Below are 18,440 nucleotides of genomic sequence, written 5' to 3' on the forward strand. Positions count from 1 at the left end.
AAAGAAAATCATAGTTGGAAGCTTAATAGCCAAAGATACACATTGTATTGAAAGGACAGGCAGGTAGGTAGAGGGGGTGAGGTGACTGTGGGTAGAAAATGAAATGAAATCCTTAGAAAGAGGACCGAAAGATATAGAATCCCCGAGGGCAGAGTTAAGAAACTGCAAGGGTAAAAAGACCCAAATGGGAATCATATACAGGCTTCCAGACAGTAACCAGGATGTGGAGTACAAGTTACAATGGGAGACAGAAAAGGCATGTAAAAAGGGAGGTGATGGGCAGGTAAGGTGAGAGGGAAATGGGAATGGTGAAGAGGCGAGCAGGGGGGAAGTTTGAGAAATCAATGTTCATGCCATCAGGTTGGAGGCTACCCACACAGAATATAAGGTGTCTTTCCATCCTGAGTGTGACAGTAGAGGAGGCCATAGACTGACATGTTGGAAAGGGAAGTGGAATGAAAATGGGTGGCCACTGGGAGATCCTGTTTTTTCTGGCGGATGGAGTGTAGGTTCTAGGCAAAGCCACATTCAGGTTAGAGGAGCAACACCTTATATTTTGTCTACATAACCTACAACCTGATGTTATGAACAGCGATTTCCTAAACTTCCGGCAATGACCCTGCTCCCATCATTCCCCATTCCCATTTCCCTCTCTCACCTTATCTCCTTACCTGCTCATCACCTCCCATTGGTGCTCCTCCCCCTTTTCTTTCTTCCACGGCCTTTTACCTCTCAAGTCAGATTTCCCCTTCTCCAGCCCTGTATCTCTTTCATCAAACAACTTCCCAGCTCTTTACTTCGTTCACCCCGGTTTCAGCATCAGCTTGTGTTTCTTCCTCCCCTCCCCCCATCTTCAAATCCCCACTCCTCATCTCATTTTTCTCAAGTCCTGATGAAGTGTCTCAGCCTGAAACGTCAACTATACTCTTTTCCATTGATGCTGCCTGGCCTGCTGAGTTCCTCCAGCATTTTGTGTGTGTTGACTGAAGGGATTGTGGAGACATTAGTAATGATTTTTCAAGTATCACTAAATTCTGGCTTGATTCCAGAGGACTGGAAAATTGCAAATGTCACTCCACTCTTCAGAGAGGGAGGGAGGCAGAAGAAAAGAAATTATAGGCCAGTTAGCTTGACCTTAGTGGTTGGGAAGCTGTAGAAGTTCATTATTAAGGATGAGATCTCAGAGCACTTGGAGACACATGATAAAATAGGCCAAAGTCTACTTGGTTTCCTTAAGGAAAAACTTTCCTGTCAAATCTGTTGGAATTCTTTGAGGAAATAAAAAAAACAGGATTGACAAAGAGACTCAATGGATGTTGTGTACTTGAAGTTTCAGAAGGCCTTTGACAATGTGCTGCACATGAGACTGCTTAACAAGAACGCATAGCATTACATGAAAAATACTAGCATTGATAGAGGACTGGCTGATTGGCAGGAGGCAAAGAGTGGGGGAAAACAAGGCACCTTTTCTGGTTTGCCATTGGTGACTAGTGCTATTCTGCAGTGGTCAGTGCTAGGACATACAACACTCTATTTACGTTATACGTCAGTGATTTGCATGACAGAATTGATGGCTTTGTGGCTAGGTGTGTGGATGTTATGAAGATACATGAAGGGGCAGATAGTGTCGCAGAAGTGGGGAGGTTGCAGAAGGAGTTAGATTAGGAGAATGGGCAAAGAAATGGCAGATGAAATACAGTGAAGGGAAGTGTATGGTCATGTACTTTGGTTGAAGGAACAAAAGCAGGGACTATTTTCTAAAGGGACAGGAAGTTCAAATATCCAAGATGCAAAGATTCTTGGGATTCTTCGCACAGGATTTCCTAAAGGTTAACATGCCGTTTGAGTCGGTGGTAAGGAAGGCAAGTGCAATGTGAGCATTTATTTTGAGAGGAAGAATATAAAAATGCTGAAGCTTTATAGGCATTGGGGAGGCCTCATGCAGTATTGTGAGCAGTTTTGAGCCCCTTATCTAAGAAGGTATGCGGTGACATTGGAGAGGGTCCAGAGAATGATTACAGGAACAAAAGGGTTATCATAACAGAATCATTTGATGGCTCTGGGCCTGTACTGACTGGAGTTTAGAATAATCAAGGGGGATCTCATTGAAATCTATCGAATGTTGAAAGGTATAGATAGATTTGACGTGGAGAGGATATTTCCTGTAGTGGGGGAAGTCTAGGACCAGAGGACACAGCTGCAGATTCCATTTAGAATGGAGATGAGGAGGAATTTCTTTATCCAGTGGGTGGTGAATCTGTGGATTTTGTTGCCACAGTCGTCTGTGGAGGCCAAGTCTTTTGGTGTATTTAAGGCAGAGTTTGTTAGGTTTTTGATTAGTCAGGATGTGAAAGGTTACAGAGAGAAGGCAGGAGAATGGGGTTGAGAGGAAAAATGGATCAACCATGATAAAGTGGCAGAGCAGGCTCGATGGACCAAATGGACTATTTCTGCTCGTACCTCTTGTGGTCTTGAGGCAATAATAAACCAGTACCAATACACAAGTGTTGTGCGATCATTGAAGAATTCTGGATCAATACTTGCAAATTTATTGAGTAATGAGTTGTTATATTTATTAAGCAACACACACATAATGCTGGAGGAACTCAGTAGGTCTGATGAAGGGTTCCAGCCTCAAGCGGTGACTGTTCAGTTCCTTCCATAGGTGCTGGCTGAGCCACAAAGTTCCCCCAGCATTTTCTTTGTGATGCTGAAGATTGCCAGAATTTGCAGAATCATGTGTCTCCATGTCATTATATGTATTATATTAATTGTTTAAAAAACTTGTAATGACCTGAAACAATCTCTTGACTTCATTGGAATTTCAGGCCTATGAATGCATTATTCAACACTCACTGCTACAAAATACTACAGCCCAGTAAATCCATTGTAAGTTAGCATTAATGATAAGCATCAACCATCAGACACATTGTATTGATAAGCTTTTCTTCATGTTTCCCACTATTATGCAGCAAGTAAAGGAACATAGATACATCATTGTTCTGGGAATTAATCACATATTAGAAATATTGGGTGGGGGGGGGGGGCATTATAGTTGCAAGTGGTGAAATTGTGACTAGAGTTTAAATATCAGGCCAAACAATCAGAGGTTGCCAGCTTTTGGCTGCCAGTGATGAGGAATGTTGTTCTGATTTAGGGGAGGCTGATTTATTTTTAGGTGAAAGAAGACCAACCAGGTGTAATTTTCCCAGAACTGGCTTCTATGACCCAGGGCTACAATTAATTCTGGCCAAACCTCATACATATTGCAAAGGCTACATTTGCAAGAGGTGCTTCTGCTGTCCTCAAACTATCCATGAGTAATCTCACCCACTGTCCTGTATAAACTTTGTTCCTGAGCACAGATAAACAATGGATCGGGTGATTGGATTCTCAGACGTCCCGGTTTGGAGGAAGGGACGTGATTCATCTCACTTTTAATGTGGCTTTATTCATTTAAAAAATAACCTTTATGCACCAATTGGCAAGCAGCTTTTAAAGTTTGGAGCCTAGAAAATGAGGAACTTTCCAGGACTTGGTTGGGTGGTGTAGGAGGTAATGAGAATTATGGAAGTCATTATTATGGAAGAATTATGGACAGTCACTCATTTCCTATAATTAAAACCAATTTACAATGAAACTATTCTCCATGTTCTATAGTTACTTATGGCAGCTCTATGTACACACATAAATTTAAAGATAGCATCTTGCCCTTTCCTGTAAGTGTAAGAATATAGTATTCCAAAAGTTCCATCACTTTAACAGCTCTTGATATCTTAGCTGTTGACAGGGCAACACGGACCTGCTTGCTTATTTCTCCAATAGCTATCAACACAAGCAAGGTAGGAACATGTTTTGTTCTAGGCAAGCAGCTCAGAAATCATACTCCTGCACAGCACAAATAAAATTAAAAAGGGACAGTCAGCATCTCAAACATCACAAGCAGACAGAGAAACAGGGTTAACATTTTAAGCTGATGATCTTTTATCAGTGAATACTTCATTGGAGAGAAATGATTATACAGATACCAAGCCGTTGTTTAAAAAATTGTGATTGCAATCAAAGTTCCTTGCGGACTTGATTTTGTTTGAAATGATTGATATTAGGTAATTCCCCTTTCAGGCTTTGGATCTTTATTAACTTCATTTCATCAGGAAATATTGGCAGCAGCTAATATCTATTCTTTCTTTTCCATTATGATATGAGTAGGTTAAACTCCCGGACCAATTTACACTTGATTTTAAATCCACTCTCATGTTCTGGATACTTTGATTTCACTCTATCCAGTATGTTTTTGATGTAGTACATCTTTGGTCCATGGCTAACTTGTATTGATCATTCTGGTAAGTGGCCAGGCCTACGCTTGTATATTTACTTGTCCTCTCGCGTCTTTTACCAGTAGTGTTTCCCGCAGTTGGTCTAGTTATTTTTTGAGATATAGTGTAGAGCAAGCCCTCTGGCCCTTCAAGCAACACCACCCAGTAATCCCTGATTTAACCCTAGCCTAATCACAGAATCATATACAATGGTCAATTATAGATTTCCCCTTGCTATTTCCTACTTTGATTATTCAGCTTATTTCAAGGTGTTCTTTTCTTAATGTAGTGTGAACCTCCGCCTGTGTATCTTAATTTGGTTTTTAGCTTGCTGATAAGATGTGTAGAAGATAATCTGATCAGCTGGGAGCATGCTCTCATAAAATTCCCATCCTGGAAATACATGAGATGTTGGAAAATCACATCTGAACAGGCAGTATCTGTGGAGGGAAGTGCATAGTCATGAGGTTGAGACCATTCATATGAATTGAAACAGGGAGACAGCAGAACTATAAGGTGGAGGGAAGGTGTGTCACTATGCATGCTGCCGAAGGGTTTCAACCTGAAACGTTGACTGTACTCTTTTCCTAGATGCTACCTGGCCTGCTGAGATCCTCCAGTATTTTGTGTGTGTTGCTTGGATTTCCAGCCTCTGCAGATTTTCTCTTGTTCACTGTGTTTCTTGGTTTGATTCTTCACAAATGCTTATTGATAAATGTGTACTCCAGTCTGTCAGGTTCACAAGCAATTAGCTCTGTCCCTCGTCAAATTCACATACTAGCTGATTTCTGCTTGTCTTACAAACTCTACACCCACTCTTCTATCACCCCCCCCCCCCCCCCCAATTTTCCTGACTCTTGTTGTTTTTCTGTCTGGAAGGCAAAGGAACTAGTCATGCCTGAATGTTTTTAAATTGTGAAGATTTTTTTCCTTATGCTTTCAAAGCTGGTCACTTCTATATTCTCACACTTTGCCCATTTTTGTCCATATTGCTTGGCAGGGTCTTAAATTCACTCATGTTCCTCCATGATCTGTAAGTCTTTCTTTTATTCGCTAAACTTTGTAAGCCTCCTTTGCTCTGCATGCATCATGGATACACAGTTGCCAGGAGAGGGGATGAAGAGCAAACAGCAGAAGTCCCTACTAGTCTGAGCTTCCCTTTTGGAGCAATTGCTTCCAGCAGAAATCCAGTGTTTCTTAAACATCACAAGCAGAATTTTTTCTATGTTGTTCAACCATCAAGAAAGAACACAGATAAATCAGCTTAAGCAATAACTTTTGAATTTGGAAAGCCTTTTTTTCCCTTGAACACAGATAGCGAATTGTTCATTTTGCTTTTATGAATAGAAATTAACACTGCATTCTGTCTTGTTACTTGACTTTGAGCTTTGCTCCCTTTCCCCCTTTGGGAGCCTTCCTCAAACGTGGCTATTATTCATCAGACATGCACCTGTGAACCTTGCTATGCTCCCAGCTGATTTGATGTCTCCCTATTCACCTTACAAGGATCTAAAACATAAGGCAATATGAATAATGCTCTCAATGGATGAGTAATTAATTACTATTCTTAGAAATCCTTCGCCTGGTGATGGCCTTTCTCTCTAGATCAATTTACACAAAGAAGGAGCCATCCTCATTTTAGGTACTTTGCAACTGCTTTCTGTACAAATGTAACTGCTTTTATTTGAATTGTATTACTGCACTTTTAGTTCTTGGATTTTTAAAAAAATTTACTACAAAATACCCAGTTAAAACAGATAGGAAAAGCAGCTTCGCTTGTGTTAGTCATCAATTTCTCTCACATCCAGTCTCCCTCGGAGTGAAATGAAACCCAAGTAAAGCCAGGTATGAAGCTGAAGTGCAACGTTTGAACAACACTACCTATCAGCACAAAGAGGAAATAAAATATTTAAAGCCACAAACAAAACTGGAATTCCAGCCACGTTCAACACCGAAAGCACGACTGAAGTGTAAAAATGGCATCAAAAGAGCAAAGGAAAAAGTTGAATATGGCATGGCAAGGGAAGAGAAGGGTGCAAAAGTAAAAGAGCTTAGTTTTATCAAGGAAAGGCAAGGTTAGAGAGAGAGCACTGAAAATGGGTTCAAGTTGGAACATGTGATGTCACGTAGATTCTAAATATATTTCATCGTTTTCCACTTTGCCTTCACAGGAAGGAGACGGTTAATTTATTGATCTCAAAAGGGACAGAGAGGCTACTGCTGAATAAGTGGTAACATTATTCACACTGCTAACATGACTGTTGAAAAGGAACATAACCCTCAAGGGATGGAATGTACAGAAAGGTATCCTTCAGGAAATAAAGGAGCCACCTAAATAACTGAACACCACCGCTGAAGAAATCATCAAACACTCAAGAAGTGCCTGAGGGTTGGACAAAGAGAGATGTTATGTGAAGGTAAATAAACTTATCATTTCAGATTATGTAGCTCCTGAACAGAAGCAAAATCATGAAAGACTGCTTCTAAGTTTCATGTATTCTGCATTATACCTGCTTTACAAATCTACTTCGAATGTATTTACAATTCCTCAAGAATGGTTGGTATTACAAATAAACGAAGCAAGAGTTAGTGGAAATATTTAAGGATAGATTCAAAATTAGATGACCACAAAAGCCTGGAGCCTGAAATTGTCACCAAACTCCAGAATGTTACTATTAAGATCACACAGGGATCTATATTATCTATATTACCATCTCTTTTGATCAGTATCTTTGTAAATGTTCTGAAACTACAGGACAAGTGCATTATGGTTAAACCTGACTATAGTACCAAGCTAATGATTTAAAAAAAACACAAGCAAAGCAGTTGACAGATTTGAATATATCTGAAAATTAAGCGGGTAGACCAGTAACATGCAAGCTCCAATGAATAGAAATGTAAAATGATTAAGGTCTTCTGCTTAAACTTGAAGGAGTAAGGTGAGTGGCAAATGTAAGAGATTGAGGGATCCAGGTTTATAAGAAACCGAAGACTTTACAATTATGCTCAGTAATTAGAAAGTAAATAGATATTGGGATCAACTAAAAGGTCAGTGTAGAGCTCAGTTTATGAAGTGATGCCGTACTTATATAGAAATGTTGCAATCAGCCTCAGAAAACTGTGGAGCATTCTAATCACAATTGAAAACTATCATAAGCAGATGTTGTCAGTCAAAGACGTGAAGTAATTGCTGTTTTGATTGCTAATCATGTAAACTATGCTGTTCCAGAACAGCAGTTCCAGAAGACAGAGACTTTATCTGAAGGGAGTTAATTATGATGTTAATTTGTGTAGAATCTTGCATGGATTTTACCTACATTTTGTTTTGTCCATTCCAGATTCCCATTCTCTAAAGGTATCTTAACTAGTTGTAAAGGACTGATCTTGTTGACAAGGACCTGAGTAGTGGACGGCCTCGAAGTGATCTCGATGGTCTAGAACAAGCTCTGCCCATGAAATTCCTCTGATAGTCTCTGACAGGTGGCAAAGTCCAATAGATTGCCAGCTCTCAAAGCATCAGCATTTTTCAGGATTAAACTTATTAAAAATGAAACAAATAATTCATACATTTAAAAAATTAATCACAGTTTAAAAATAAAATTTAAAAAAAACACAACCCACTGATAAATAAAAAAAGAAGCAAATCAAACACCAGAAAAAATTCTTCTATGCAGATGGATTCCATGGGCTGCACCAGCAATTGCAGCCAGGAACTAACCTGATGAGCTGAGGAACCAAGTGGAGAAAACAGCCCAGTCCAACACAGGTAAAGCCCTTCCTTCCACTGAGCACATCTACAGGTAAGTCGCATCAGTCATCAAGGACCCCCACCATTCAGGCCATGGTCTCTTCTCACTGCCACCATCAGGAAGGAGGTACAGATGCCTTAAGACCCACACAGCCAGGTCCAGGAAGTTATTACCCCTCAGCCATCAAGCTCTTGAACCAGAGGGATAACTTAATTTACCCCCCACACTGAATTGTTCCCACAACATTGGACTCACTTTGAAGGACTACCTATCTCAGATTCTCAATAGTTATTGCTTGCTCGCTTGTTTGTTTGTTTGCTTATTTATCTATCTATCTATCTATCTATTTATTTATTATTTTCCATTCTTGTATTTGCAGTTTGCTACCTTTTGCACATTGGTACTCGTCCAGCTTGTCGGGTGCAGTCTTTCGTTAATTCTAATGTGTTTTCTTGTATCTACTGTGAATGCCTGCAAGAAAATGAATCTCGGGGTTGCATATGGTGACATATATGCATTTTGATAATACATTTCCTTTGCACTTTGAGTTTCAGGACTTCCTAATTGACAAGGGAATCTTCCAAAACCTATCAGCACAAATGCTGAAAAATCTAAGCCATTATGTTAGTGATTAAGTGTTAAATTTGTGATAAGTGAGAAAAAAATATGTGACTTTAGAATTATGATTCACAAAGTGTTTTCTCACTTTATTTCCAAATCTGGTGGAGAGCAATTCATAGTGATTTTGTCATAATCAATAACTCTGTCATGATTTTATATTAGAAAATTGTACAAGATGAAAGAGATGTCTTTTTTTCATCAAGCAATTCTTACTTTCTTCTGAAATGTGTGATGAAATTCTGTGAACTTTCTGAAATGTGTGGGAGGCAGCTGGTGCTGAAGGAATGCCACTGTTACAGAGTTCAAGAAAGTCAGAATCACTGGTGAGACATTTATTTCTGTGAATAATACGAAAGATCAAGAGGGTAGCAACATGTGTGAACTGAAAACTGTCTAGAAGTTTGCATTTTTGTATGCCTAAGATATGCTGATTAATAAGAATGTGTTTTATAACCCATTCAAAAGGAACAGAATTGTTGCCATAATGAAGAATCAGTGAAATAATTTTAAACCATACTTACCTATACAAGGCCTTGCAATTACCACTTAATGGCAATTGTTAATAATTCAGATGTGAGTGGAACAGTTATTCAAACAGAATCAAAGATGCACTATTTTGGAAATGTTTTTTTCAATCAAACATGTGCTATTTTGGAAATGGTTTTCAATTTGAAATTCACCTTTTAAAGCAATGCCTCTTTTGAAGGTTGTTGTAGTTTGCCAATCTTTTGAATTTGCTGAACATCTGATGCTTTTTTTTTATAGACAATAGACAATAGGTGCAGAAGTAGACCATTCGGCCCTTCGAGCCTGCACCGCCATTCTGAGATCATGGCTGATCATCTACTATCAATACCCGGTTCCTGCCTTGTCCCCATATCCCTTGATTCCCCTATCCATAAGATACCTATCTAGCTCCTTCTTGAAAGCATCCAGAGAATTGGTCTCCACTACCTTCCGAGGCAGTGCATTCCAGACCCCCACAACTCTCTGGGAGAAGAAGTTTTTCCTTAACTCTGTCTTAAATGACCTATCCCTTATTCTCAAACCATGCCCTCTGGTACTGGACTCTCCCAGCATCTGGAACATATTTCCTTAATAATCCCTTAATAATCTTATATGTTGCAATCAGATCCCCTCTCAATCTCCTTTATTCCAGCGTGTACAAGCCCAGTCTCTCTAACCTCTCTGCGTAAGACAGTCTGGACATCCCAGGAATTAACCTTGTGAATCTACGCTGCACTTCCTCTACAGCCAGGATGTCCTTCCTTACCCCTGGAGACCAAAACTGTACACAATACTCCAGGTGTGGTCTCACCAGGGCTCTGTACAAATGCAAGAGGATTTCCTTGCTCTTGTACTCAATTCCCTTTGTAATAAAGGCCAACATTCCATTAGCCTTCTTCACTGCCTGCTGCACTTGCTCATTCACCTTCAGTGACTGATGAATAAGGACTCCTAGATCTCTTTGTATTTCTCCCTTACCTAACTCTACACCATTCAGATAATAATTTGCCTTCCTGTTCTTACTCCCAAAGTGGATAACCTCACACTTATTCACATTAAATGTCATCTGCCCACTCACTCAGCCTATCCAAGTCACCCTGAATTTTCCTAACATCCTCATCACATGTCACACTGCCACCCAGCTTAGTATATTCAGCAAACTTGCTGATGTTATTTTCAATGCCTTCATCTAAATCGTTGATGTAAATCATAAACAGCTGTGGTCCCAATACCGAGCCCTGTGGTACCCCACTAGTCACCACCTGCCAATCCGAGAAACACCCATTCACTGTTACCCTTTGCTTTCTATCTGCCAACCAGTTTTCTATCCATGTCAATATCTTCCCCCCAATGCCATGAGCTCTGATTTTACCCACCAATCTCCTATGTGGGACCTTATCAAATGCCTGCTGAAAATCGAGGTACACTACATCCACTGGATCTCCGTTGTCTGACTTCCTGGTTACATCCTTGAAAAACTCCAATAGATTAGTCAAGCATGATTTGCCATTGGTAAATCCATGCTGGCTCGGCCCAATCCTATCACTGCTATATTTTACTGAGACAAGATATCACTGCATCTGGGACCTCAGGAGAAAAACTGAATATTTAGTTGAATGACCAGAGACTTCAATGGCCAAGGGGTTACAGTAATTTTCAAAGCCCTAGGTCTCATTTAAATGGAGTGTGAGTAGTTGCTACACTATGCTACCATACATATTCAAGCTAACATTATTGGGTAACTAGTCTGAGCAACTGGGGGCATTGAAGGCAAGTTGGGGAGCATGCCCTGGTTTCATTTTTTAAAATCTTACTCTGCCCCACTGCCTTCAGGTAAAATGATTTTTTTCCAGATCTTTCCATCTTTACATTGTCTAATTGTTCAGAAGAGTGACCGTGTCTAATTAGCTCTATCCTAGATGTTTGGGATCCACACACAAATTATAAGGACCAAACTTCCATTTTATAGGCAGTCTACCATCCACAACAAACTTTAAAATTTCCTGTATAAGCTCCTATGAAATCATGTTAATCCTAAAGTAGGAGCCAGTCATTTTCAATGTTAATTGGGTTGTTAGTCTAATTTCATTTAAGCCCATGACCATCTATTAATTGCCAATTTTGATCATACAATTGACCCTATTAAGTGAATATGACTCAGATGCCTAATAGTTCTTCCACAGAAGCAAAATGAAACCACTTCCTTAAACTGTGGGCCAGCTATTAGCCTTGATGTCCAAAAGATCAGGCACCATGCTCCATGCATGTGGTTTTAAAGAAGGATGGGAGGGGCATGTAGAGTTCTGATCTGGGTGCAGGTCAATGGGACAAGGCAGATTAATGGTTCGGAATGGTTGTAACGAAATTGGCAATAATTGGAAATGAGCAATAATCTAAAGTAAATTATGAACAGAGAGTTGGCTCTCTTGGTAAAAATTGAAATCAAATCCTTAGAAAGAAGTGACATAGGATTGTGTTATGCCGTTGGCCCCCTCCTTTGTGAAAATCGCAAGAACTCTAGTTAAGGGGGGTCAACTGACCCAAAAAGAGAGAGAGACCATGTTCTCCCAAGAAGCAGAATGAAGGTGACTTTGACCATTGTCTCATGGAGACCACGTGAAAAGCCCTCGGGCAAAGTGGGCTGGTTGAGAGAGAGATCGCATTACCTGCAACTTGATTGACACCTGCGATCCCGTGAAGAAGTATGAAGGCGGGTCTGAGGGGAGGACCCTCAGACGCACCCAGGAGACACCAAGGAAACACGATATCGATTCCCGTGGGAGCGGGACGCCATTTTGAAGGAAGCCACGTGCATTAGATTCCGAATTTGAATCTGTGGCTAAAACCAACGAAAGACTGCTTTTAAATAACAACAGGGAAGTCTGCTCCCCTGATTCCAAGGATTTGCTCTGCCAAGACGACGGGCAAGTGTTCATCTTTTCTAAATCATCTCTCTCTACAACGTAAAAACCCCAGCGGGTTCCCAGAAAGGAAAAGCCTGCAAACTTCTGAGTGACTCTTTATATTTCCGTTGGACTCAGTATTACCCCCTAGACAACTGTAGAGCTTATTTCTGATTGATTATGGTTACACCGGTGTTTTAGATTGAGTTTTGACGACGTGTATGATCTGAATGTTTTGTATTAACCATACGTTTGTGCCCTTGTTGAATAAAACGTTTGAAAATAGTAGCATCCGACTCAGCTGATCCATCTATCTTTGCTGGTAAGTTACCTGGTTACGGGGTTTTCGTAACAATTGGAAAATGCAGAATCCTTGTCGGTAGAGCTAGGAAACTGCAAAGGTAAAAAGATCCTGATGGGCCTCTGAGCAGTAGCCAGGATGTGGGCTACAAATTACAATGGGAGATAGAAAATGCATTTCAAAAGTGCAATGTTACAATAGTCGTAAGGGATTTCAATATGCATGTAGGTAGGGAAAATCAGATTGGTGCTGGATCTGAAGTGAGAGAATTTGTATAAGATGGCATTTTCAAAACCGCTTATGTTGAGCCCACTCGGGGAAAGTCTATTCTGGATTGGGTATTTTCTAATGATCTGGATTTGATTAGGGAGCTTAAGGTAAAGGAACCCTTAGGAGCCAGTGATCATAATATGATAGACTTCACCCAGCAATTTGAGAGGGAGAAGCTAAAGTCAGATATATCAGTATTACAGTGGAGTAAAGGGAATTATAGAGCACGAGAGAGGAGCTGGTCAAAGTTGATTGGAAGGAGACTCTAGTCCAGACTGATGGCAGAACAACAATGGTTGGAGTTTCTGTGAGAAAATACATCCTAAACAAGAAGTATTCCAAAGGCAGGATGCTGCAATTGTCGCTGACAAGGGAAGTCAAAAACAACATAAAAGCAAAAGGGAGGACTTATAGTAGAGAAAATATTAGTGGGAAATAGAGGATTGGGAAGCTTTTAAATGTCAACAAAAAAACCATAAAGAGGGAAAAGATGAAATATGAAGACAAGCTAGCCAATAATATCAAAGTGGATACCAAAGTTTTTTTCAGATATGTACAGAGTAAAAGATGAAAGAGTATCAGACTTCTGGTAAACGTTGCGGGAGAGGTAGTAATGGGGGAACAAAGAAATGCCAGATAATCTAAATAAATAGTTTGCACCTGCCTTCACTGTGGAAGACACCAATAGTATGCCAGCAGCTCAAGGGTGTCAGGGGCAGATGTGAGTAGGGAGTAAGTGCCTGGTATTTGGAAGGCCTGAAGGTGGATGAGTCTGAAAGAGGTGGCTGAAGAGATTGTGGAGGCTTTAGTAATGATCTTTCAAGAATCATTAGATTTTGGTTCCAAAGGACTGGAAAATTGCAAATGTCACACCACTCTTCAAGAAGGGAGGGAGGCAGAAGAAAGGAAATTTTAGCTCAGTTAGCCTAACCTCAAGGGTTAAGACGATGTTGGATTCAATTGTTAAGGACAAGGTCTCAGTGTACTTAGAGGCACAGGATAAAATTGGCCAAAGTCAGCATGGTTTCCTTAAGAGTAATATTTGCCTGACAAGTCCATTGGAATTCTTTGAGGAAATAACAAGCAGGATAGATAAAAGATAATGGATTGGTGGGTGTGCTTGAATTTTCACAAAGTTTTTGACAAGGTGCTACACATGAGACTGCTGAACAAATTAAGAGCCCATACTATTAAAGGAAAGATAATGGCATAGACATAGGATTGGCAGGAGGCAAAGACTGGAAATAAATGAACCCTCTTCTGTTGATTGCCAGTGACTAGTGGTGGTCTGCAGAGGTCGACATTGGGACCATTTGTGTTTACGTTATGTCAATGATGACATTGATGGCTTTGTGGCCAAGTTTGTAGACAATACAAAGATAGTTTGAGGGGCAGGTGGTGCTGAGGAAGCACGAAGGCTGCAGAAGGACTTACGGCTTACACAGATTAGGAGAATGGGCAATGAAGTAGCAAAGACAATACAATGACAGGAAGTGCATGGTCAATGCACTCAAAAATCTGAGGTGCAAAGGGACTTGAGGTCCTTGCGCAGGATTCCCTAAAGGTTAACTTGCAGGTTGAGGAAGGCAAATGCAATGTTGGCATTCATTTTAAGACCAGAATATAAAAACAAGGATGTAATGTTGCAACATATAAGGTACGGTTGGGGCCTCACTTTGAGTACTATGAGCAGTTTTGGGCCCTTATCTAAGAAAGGATTTACTGATATTGGAGAGGGTTCAGAGAAGGTTCATGAGAATATCTCAGGGAATGAAAGGGTTATCCTTTCATGAGGTGCTTTTGATGGCTCAGGGTCTGTACTCACTGGAACTTAGAAGAATGGGGGAGTGATCTCAGTAAAACCTATTGTATGTTGAAAGGCCTAGATAGAGTGGATGAGGAAAGTACGTTTGCCATTATGGGGGAGTCTAGGAACAGGACATAACCTTATAGAGGGATGTCCATTTAGAATGGAGATGAGGAGGAATTTCTTTAGCCAGTGGATGGTGAGGTGGAATTCATTGCCAAAGACAGTAGTGGTGTTCAGGTCATTGGCTGTAATTAAAGCAGAGGATAAAAGGTTCTTGATTGGTTAAAGTATGAAGGATTACAGGGAGAGGGCAGAAGAATAGGTGTGAGGGAAAATGAATCAACCATGATGAAATGGTGGAGCAGACATTATGGGCTGAATGACCTATTTCTGTTTTTCCTATCTCTTATGGGTTTTTGGTCTTATGGTCTGTTTATATACACCATGCAACTCTGTTCAGTTACTAATATTCTTATATCTGATTGACAAAGCTCTGGGTTTAAGGTCTAAACAATGATTAGGTCAATGCATTTAAATTTTTGGTGATGTTTTTCATATTAAACGGAAGACAATGCCAGTTCATATGGCTAAAAAAAAGTCTTCTGATAATGCTGAAAGAAGGAGAAAAGTTTCCAGTCTTCTTCAGTTCCATGTTATCCACTTCTTATTACCTGCTCCATTAGCTCTTTGTGGGATTTTGCAGTAAAGGGAATGGTAGAACATGATTCAAGAAGCACTTGCAATCGTTTGTTACAACTCAAAACTTCCTAAACTCAATTGCTTTTTGGTGTAATCACTGCTCTAATACAGAAATATAGCAGCCATTTTGCACATGGAATGTAGACACAAGGGACTGCAGATGTTGGAATCTAGAGAAACACCTGGAGATTGTTTGTTCCACACAGATATTCCCACAAGTAATAACATTATAATGCACTGATAATCCAGTGTTATGATACTAATTTAAGGATAACATAAGGAATAATTTAACTTCTCTTTGAAAAAGCAGCTGGAGGTATTTTTACATTTCATCTAATAGGAGAGTCTAGATTTGACTCCTCATCCATGTGACAGCAGAAAGGACAGTGAAGCAATCCTACAGTACCCCATTGGTGTTCCAGCCCAAAGCTTTATGCTTAAGTCTGGGCGGCACTTGAACTACAACCTTCTGGCCAAAAACAAAGTACTGCCAATAGGAATCTGCCTGACAAGAGCTAAGATCTGATTCCTCTCCCTGTTCATTTCCCTGAATTGAGCCACTTTGAACAGGGAAGTGATCATTATCTGGAGAAATACTGAAAGCTGGTAGATGGAGTGGTGTCCCATAATAAGCTTTTAATATATCTCCCAATAAGAAGGGAAAGAAAACCACGATAATAGGGGTAGTGTTACAAACACAGTGGCATAGTTGCAAAATAAGGGGCTGACAATTTTAAACTGAGGTACATAGAAATTTATTTTCTTAGAGTTGTGAATCTGTTGAATACTCTATTCCTGAGAGTGGCTAAGGCCAGGTCACTAATTATACTTAGGGTACAAATTACAGTAGATAAATATTTGATAGTTTGAGGAATTGGGGAACTGACACAGAGAATAGTTTAGTCCAGCATATATCAGCCATGATCATTTTGAATGGTGGAGCAGTTTTAGTGCCCTACTCTGTCTATTTTCCTGTGTTCTTTCAAGAATAGCAGCTTTCACCTTCAATATGCCAGAACTTAGCAAAACCCACACCATGGAACAGGAAGCACATGGATAACTAGCGAAGACTGAGGAAGAAAACATGGAATCAAAAGAGAAAATTGATAAAAATTGAAGAGATCAAATGTGGAATTTAAAAAGAATGAGCCAGCCGTAATCTAAGGGGACTTTGTAAAGTGCCAGCATGAAATCAGAATAACACACGGTGTTACCACAAACTGCGAGAGAATAAAAGTTATACCCGTTTGACAGTAATGGAGGAGGAGGAGGAGGAAGTACCAAGTTTACTAGATAAACTGGATGAAACTGTCAGTCTAAATTACAGGTATAAATTGGTGGAGTTACCTTCTACATCTTGATATAGAACAATGAAGTAAACTAAGGCTTGCTAGGTTTTGGATCTGGTAGAGTGACTTAAGACCATTTACAAGAGACAGATTGTGTGAAAATCCAAAAGCCACCTGCATTAAAAGTGGTAAGCATTACATGATGATAGGGAATAATAATGCTTCATATAAAAATACGAAATCATCTAGAGAAGTGGACCGAGGAATTTCTAGAACTTAATATGTTAATTGATATTATTAATGTTTGTATTTCCACTAGCAATATATATATTTTTTTCAATGTGCTATATACTTCTAGAAAACTCCCCATGATAGCCTGGTTCCATATTTTAGTATTTTTTTTCTGTTGGGAGATCAGTTTATCTTTTATCAGTCTAGTTTTTTGTACTGTGTCATGTAACACCATGGTCCTGAAAAATGTTGTCTCATTTATACTATGCACTGTACCAGCAGTTATGGTCGAAATGACAATAAAAGTTGACTTGACTTGACTTGACTTTATCAGCTCCCAAATTTAAATGGATTTTATGTACTTGTGCATTGTTACTCAATCAAAAGACCTGGCTTTTAAAGAACTTCTCACAACCTCATTTCAAAGTGCTTTACACTAGACCATCAAAAAGTTGCAACACAGAAGGAGGTACTTGGCCCATTGTGTCCATGTCAGTCAAATATTACCGGACCTTATTCTGCCTTTCAACATTAGTGTGCAGCTCTGCATGTTATACTTTTTTTTTTAAGTGTGTTATCCAAATACATTTAAAATATGCTTTACACTCTAAGTCCCTTCAAGCTGTTATCTCCAAACCTTCTGTCAACCTCTTAGTGATTTTCTTTATCCCTTGATTTTTTTTGTTAAATCACACTGTTAAGGGAAACAGATAATTTGTGTTTGCTGAATCAAGGCTCACCATAACTTTAAATACCAATTAGGTATCATAGCTGTGTTGATAGTATCCACACATCTGAATCAGAAGCCTTGTCGTTTAATTTGTCACTCCAGAGATGTGAGCAGTCTTAGTGATTTATTTATTTATTGTGATACAGTACATTCCGGCCCTTCGAGCTGAGCCAAGCGGCCCAGCAATCCCCCGATTTAACCCTAGCCTAATTACAGGACAATTTACAATGACCAATTAACCTACCAACTGGTATGTCTTTGGACCGTGGGAGGAAACCCGAGCAGCTGGAAAAACCGATGCAGTATGGCGAGAATGTTCAAACTCCTTACAAGCAGTGGTGGGATCTACCACACCTAAAATGTAAACGTGTCCTTTCTGTAAAGTGGTGCCTAGAACAGTACAGAGAACTCAACCTATGGCTTCGTTCACATGGTATAACATTCAGGCAAAATCTTCCTTTTTTTATTTCTCAGCAAATAAAAGAAAGCATCCTAATGTCTTTTAAGCACATTATTTTATGTTTTCTGCCACCTGTTGCCAATGAAGTATTTTTTAAAATCATCATAATACAATGCTAGCCACAGTTTATGTTCAAGTTTTTGTTTAGGGACATATAAACTTCTGATTCAGAATGGAGAATACAACAGCTGAGCCATAAGACAGTAAAAAAACGTGCGTCATACTGGCAGCAGGAATCTATACTGTTAAAAATCATAGTCACCTAATTTCTGCGAGAAACCCAAGGTTTTAGGAAATTACTGCAGCATTTTTAAAATGTGCCATGCACACAGGTACAATGCACGCATTTGATATGTATGTCATTAAACATGAAACAGGTACACACTTGCAGTACCCAAGGTGACAGTGGTTTTTGAACAATTACAGTCGGCCCTCCTTATCCGTGGATTCCGTATGCGCGGATTCAACTAACCATGGATCGGGAAAACCTGGAAGTTCTCTCTCCAACACTTGTTGTTTCAGAATGTACAGACTATTTTTTCTTGTCATTATTC

The 18,440-nt window shown here is 39.8% G+C and overlaps 1 protein-coding gene across 4 annotated transcripts in view; it reads right to left on the minus strand.

The window, feature by feature from the left end:
- Positions 1-18,440, minus strand: part of LOC140714572 (protein shisa-6-like) — a 578,648-nt gene that overhangs the window by 509,379 nt on the left and 50,829 nt on the right. The gene's annotated exons all lie outside the window — the stretch shown is intronic.

The sequence above is a fragment of the Hemitrygon akajei genome, chromosome 22 (assembly GCF_048418815.1).
Source record: "Hemitrygon akajei chromosome 22, sHemAka1.3, whole genome shotgun sequence".
Lineage (NCBI taxonomy): Eukaryota > Metazoa > Chordata > Chondrichthyes > Myliobatiformes > Dasyatidae > Hemitrygon > Hemitrygon akajei.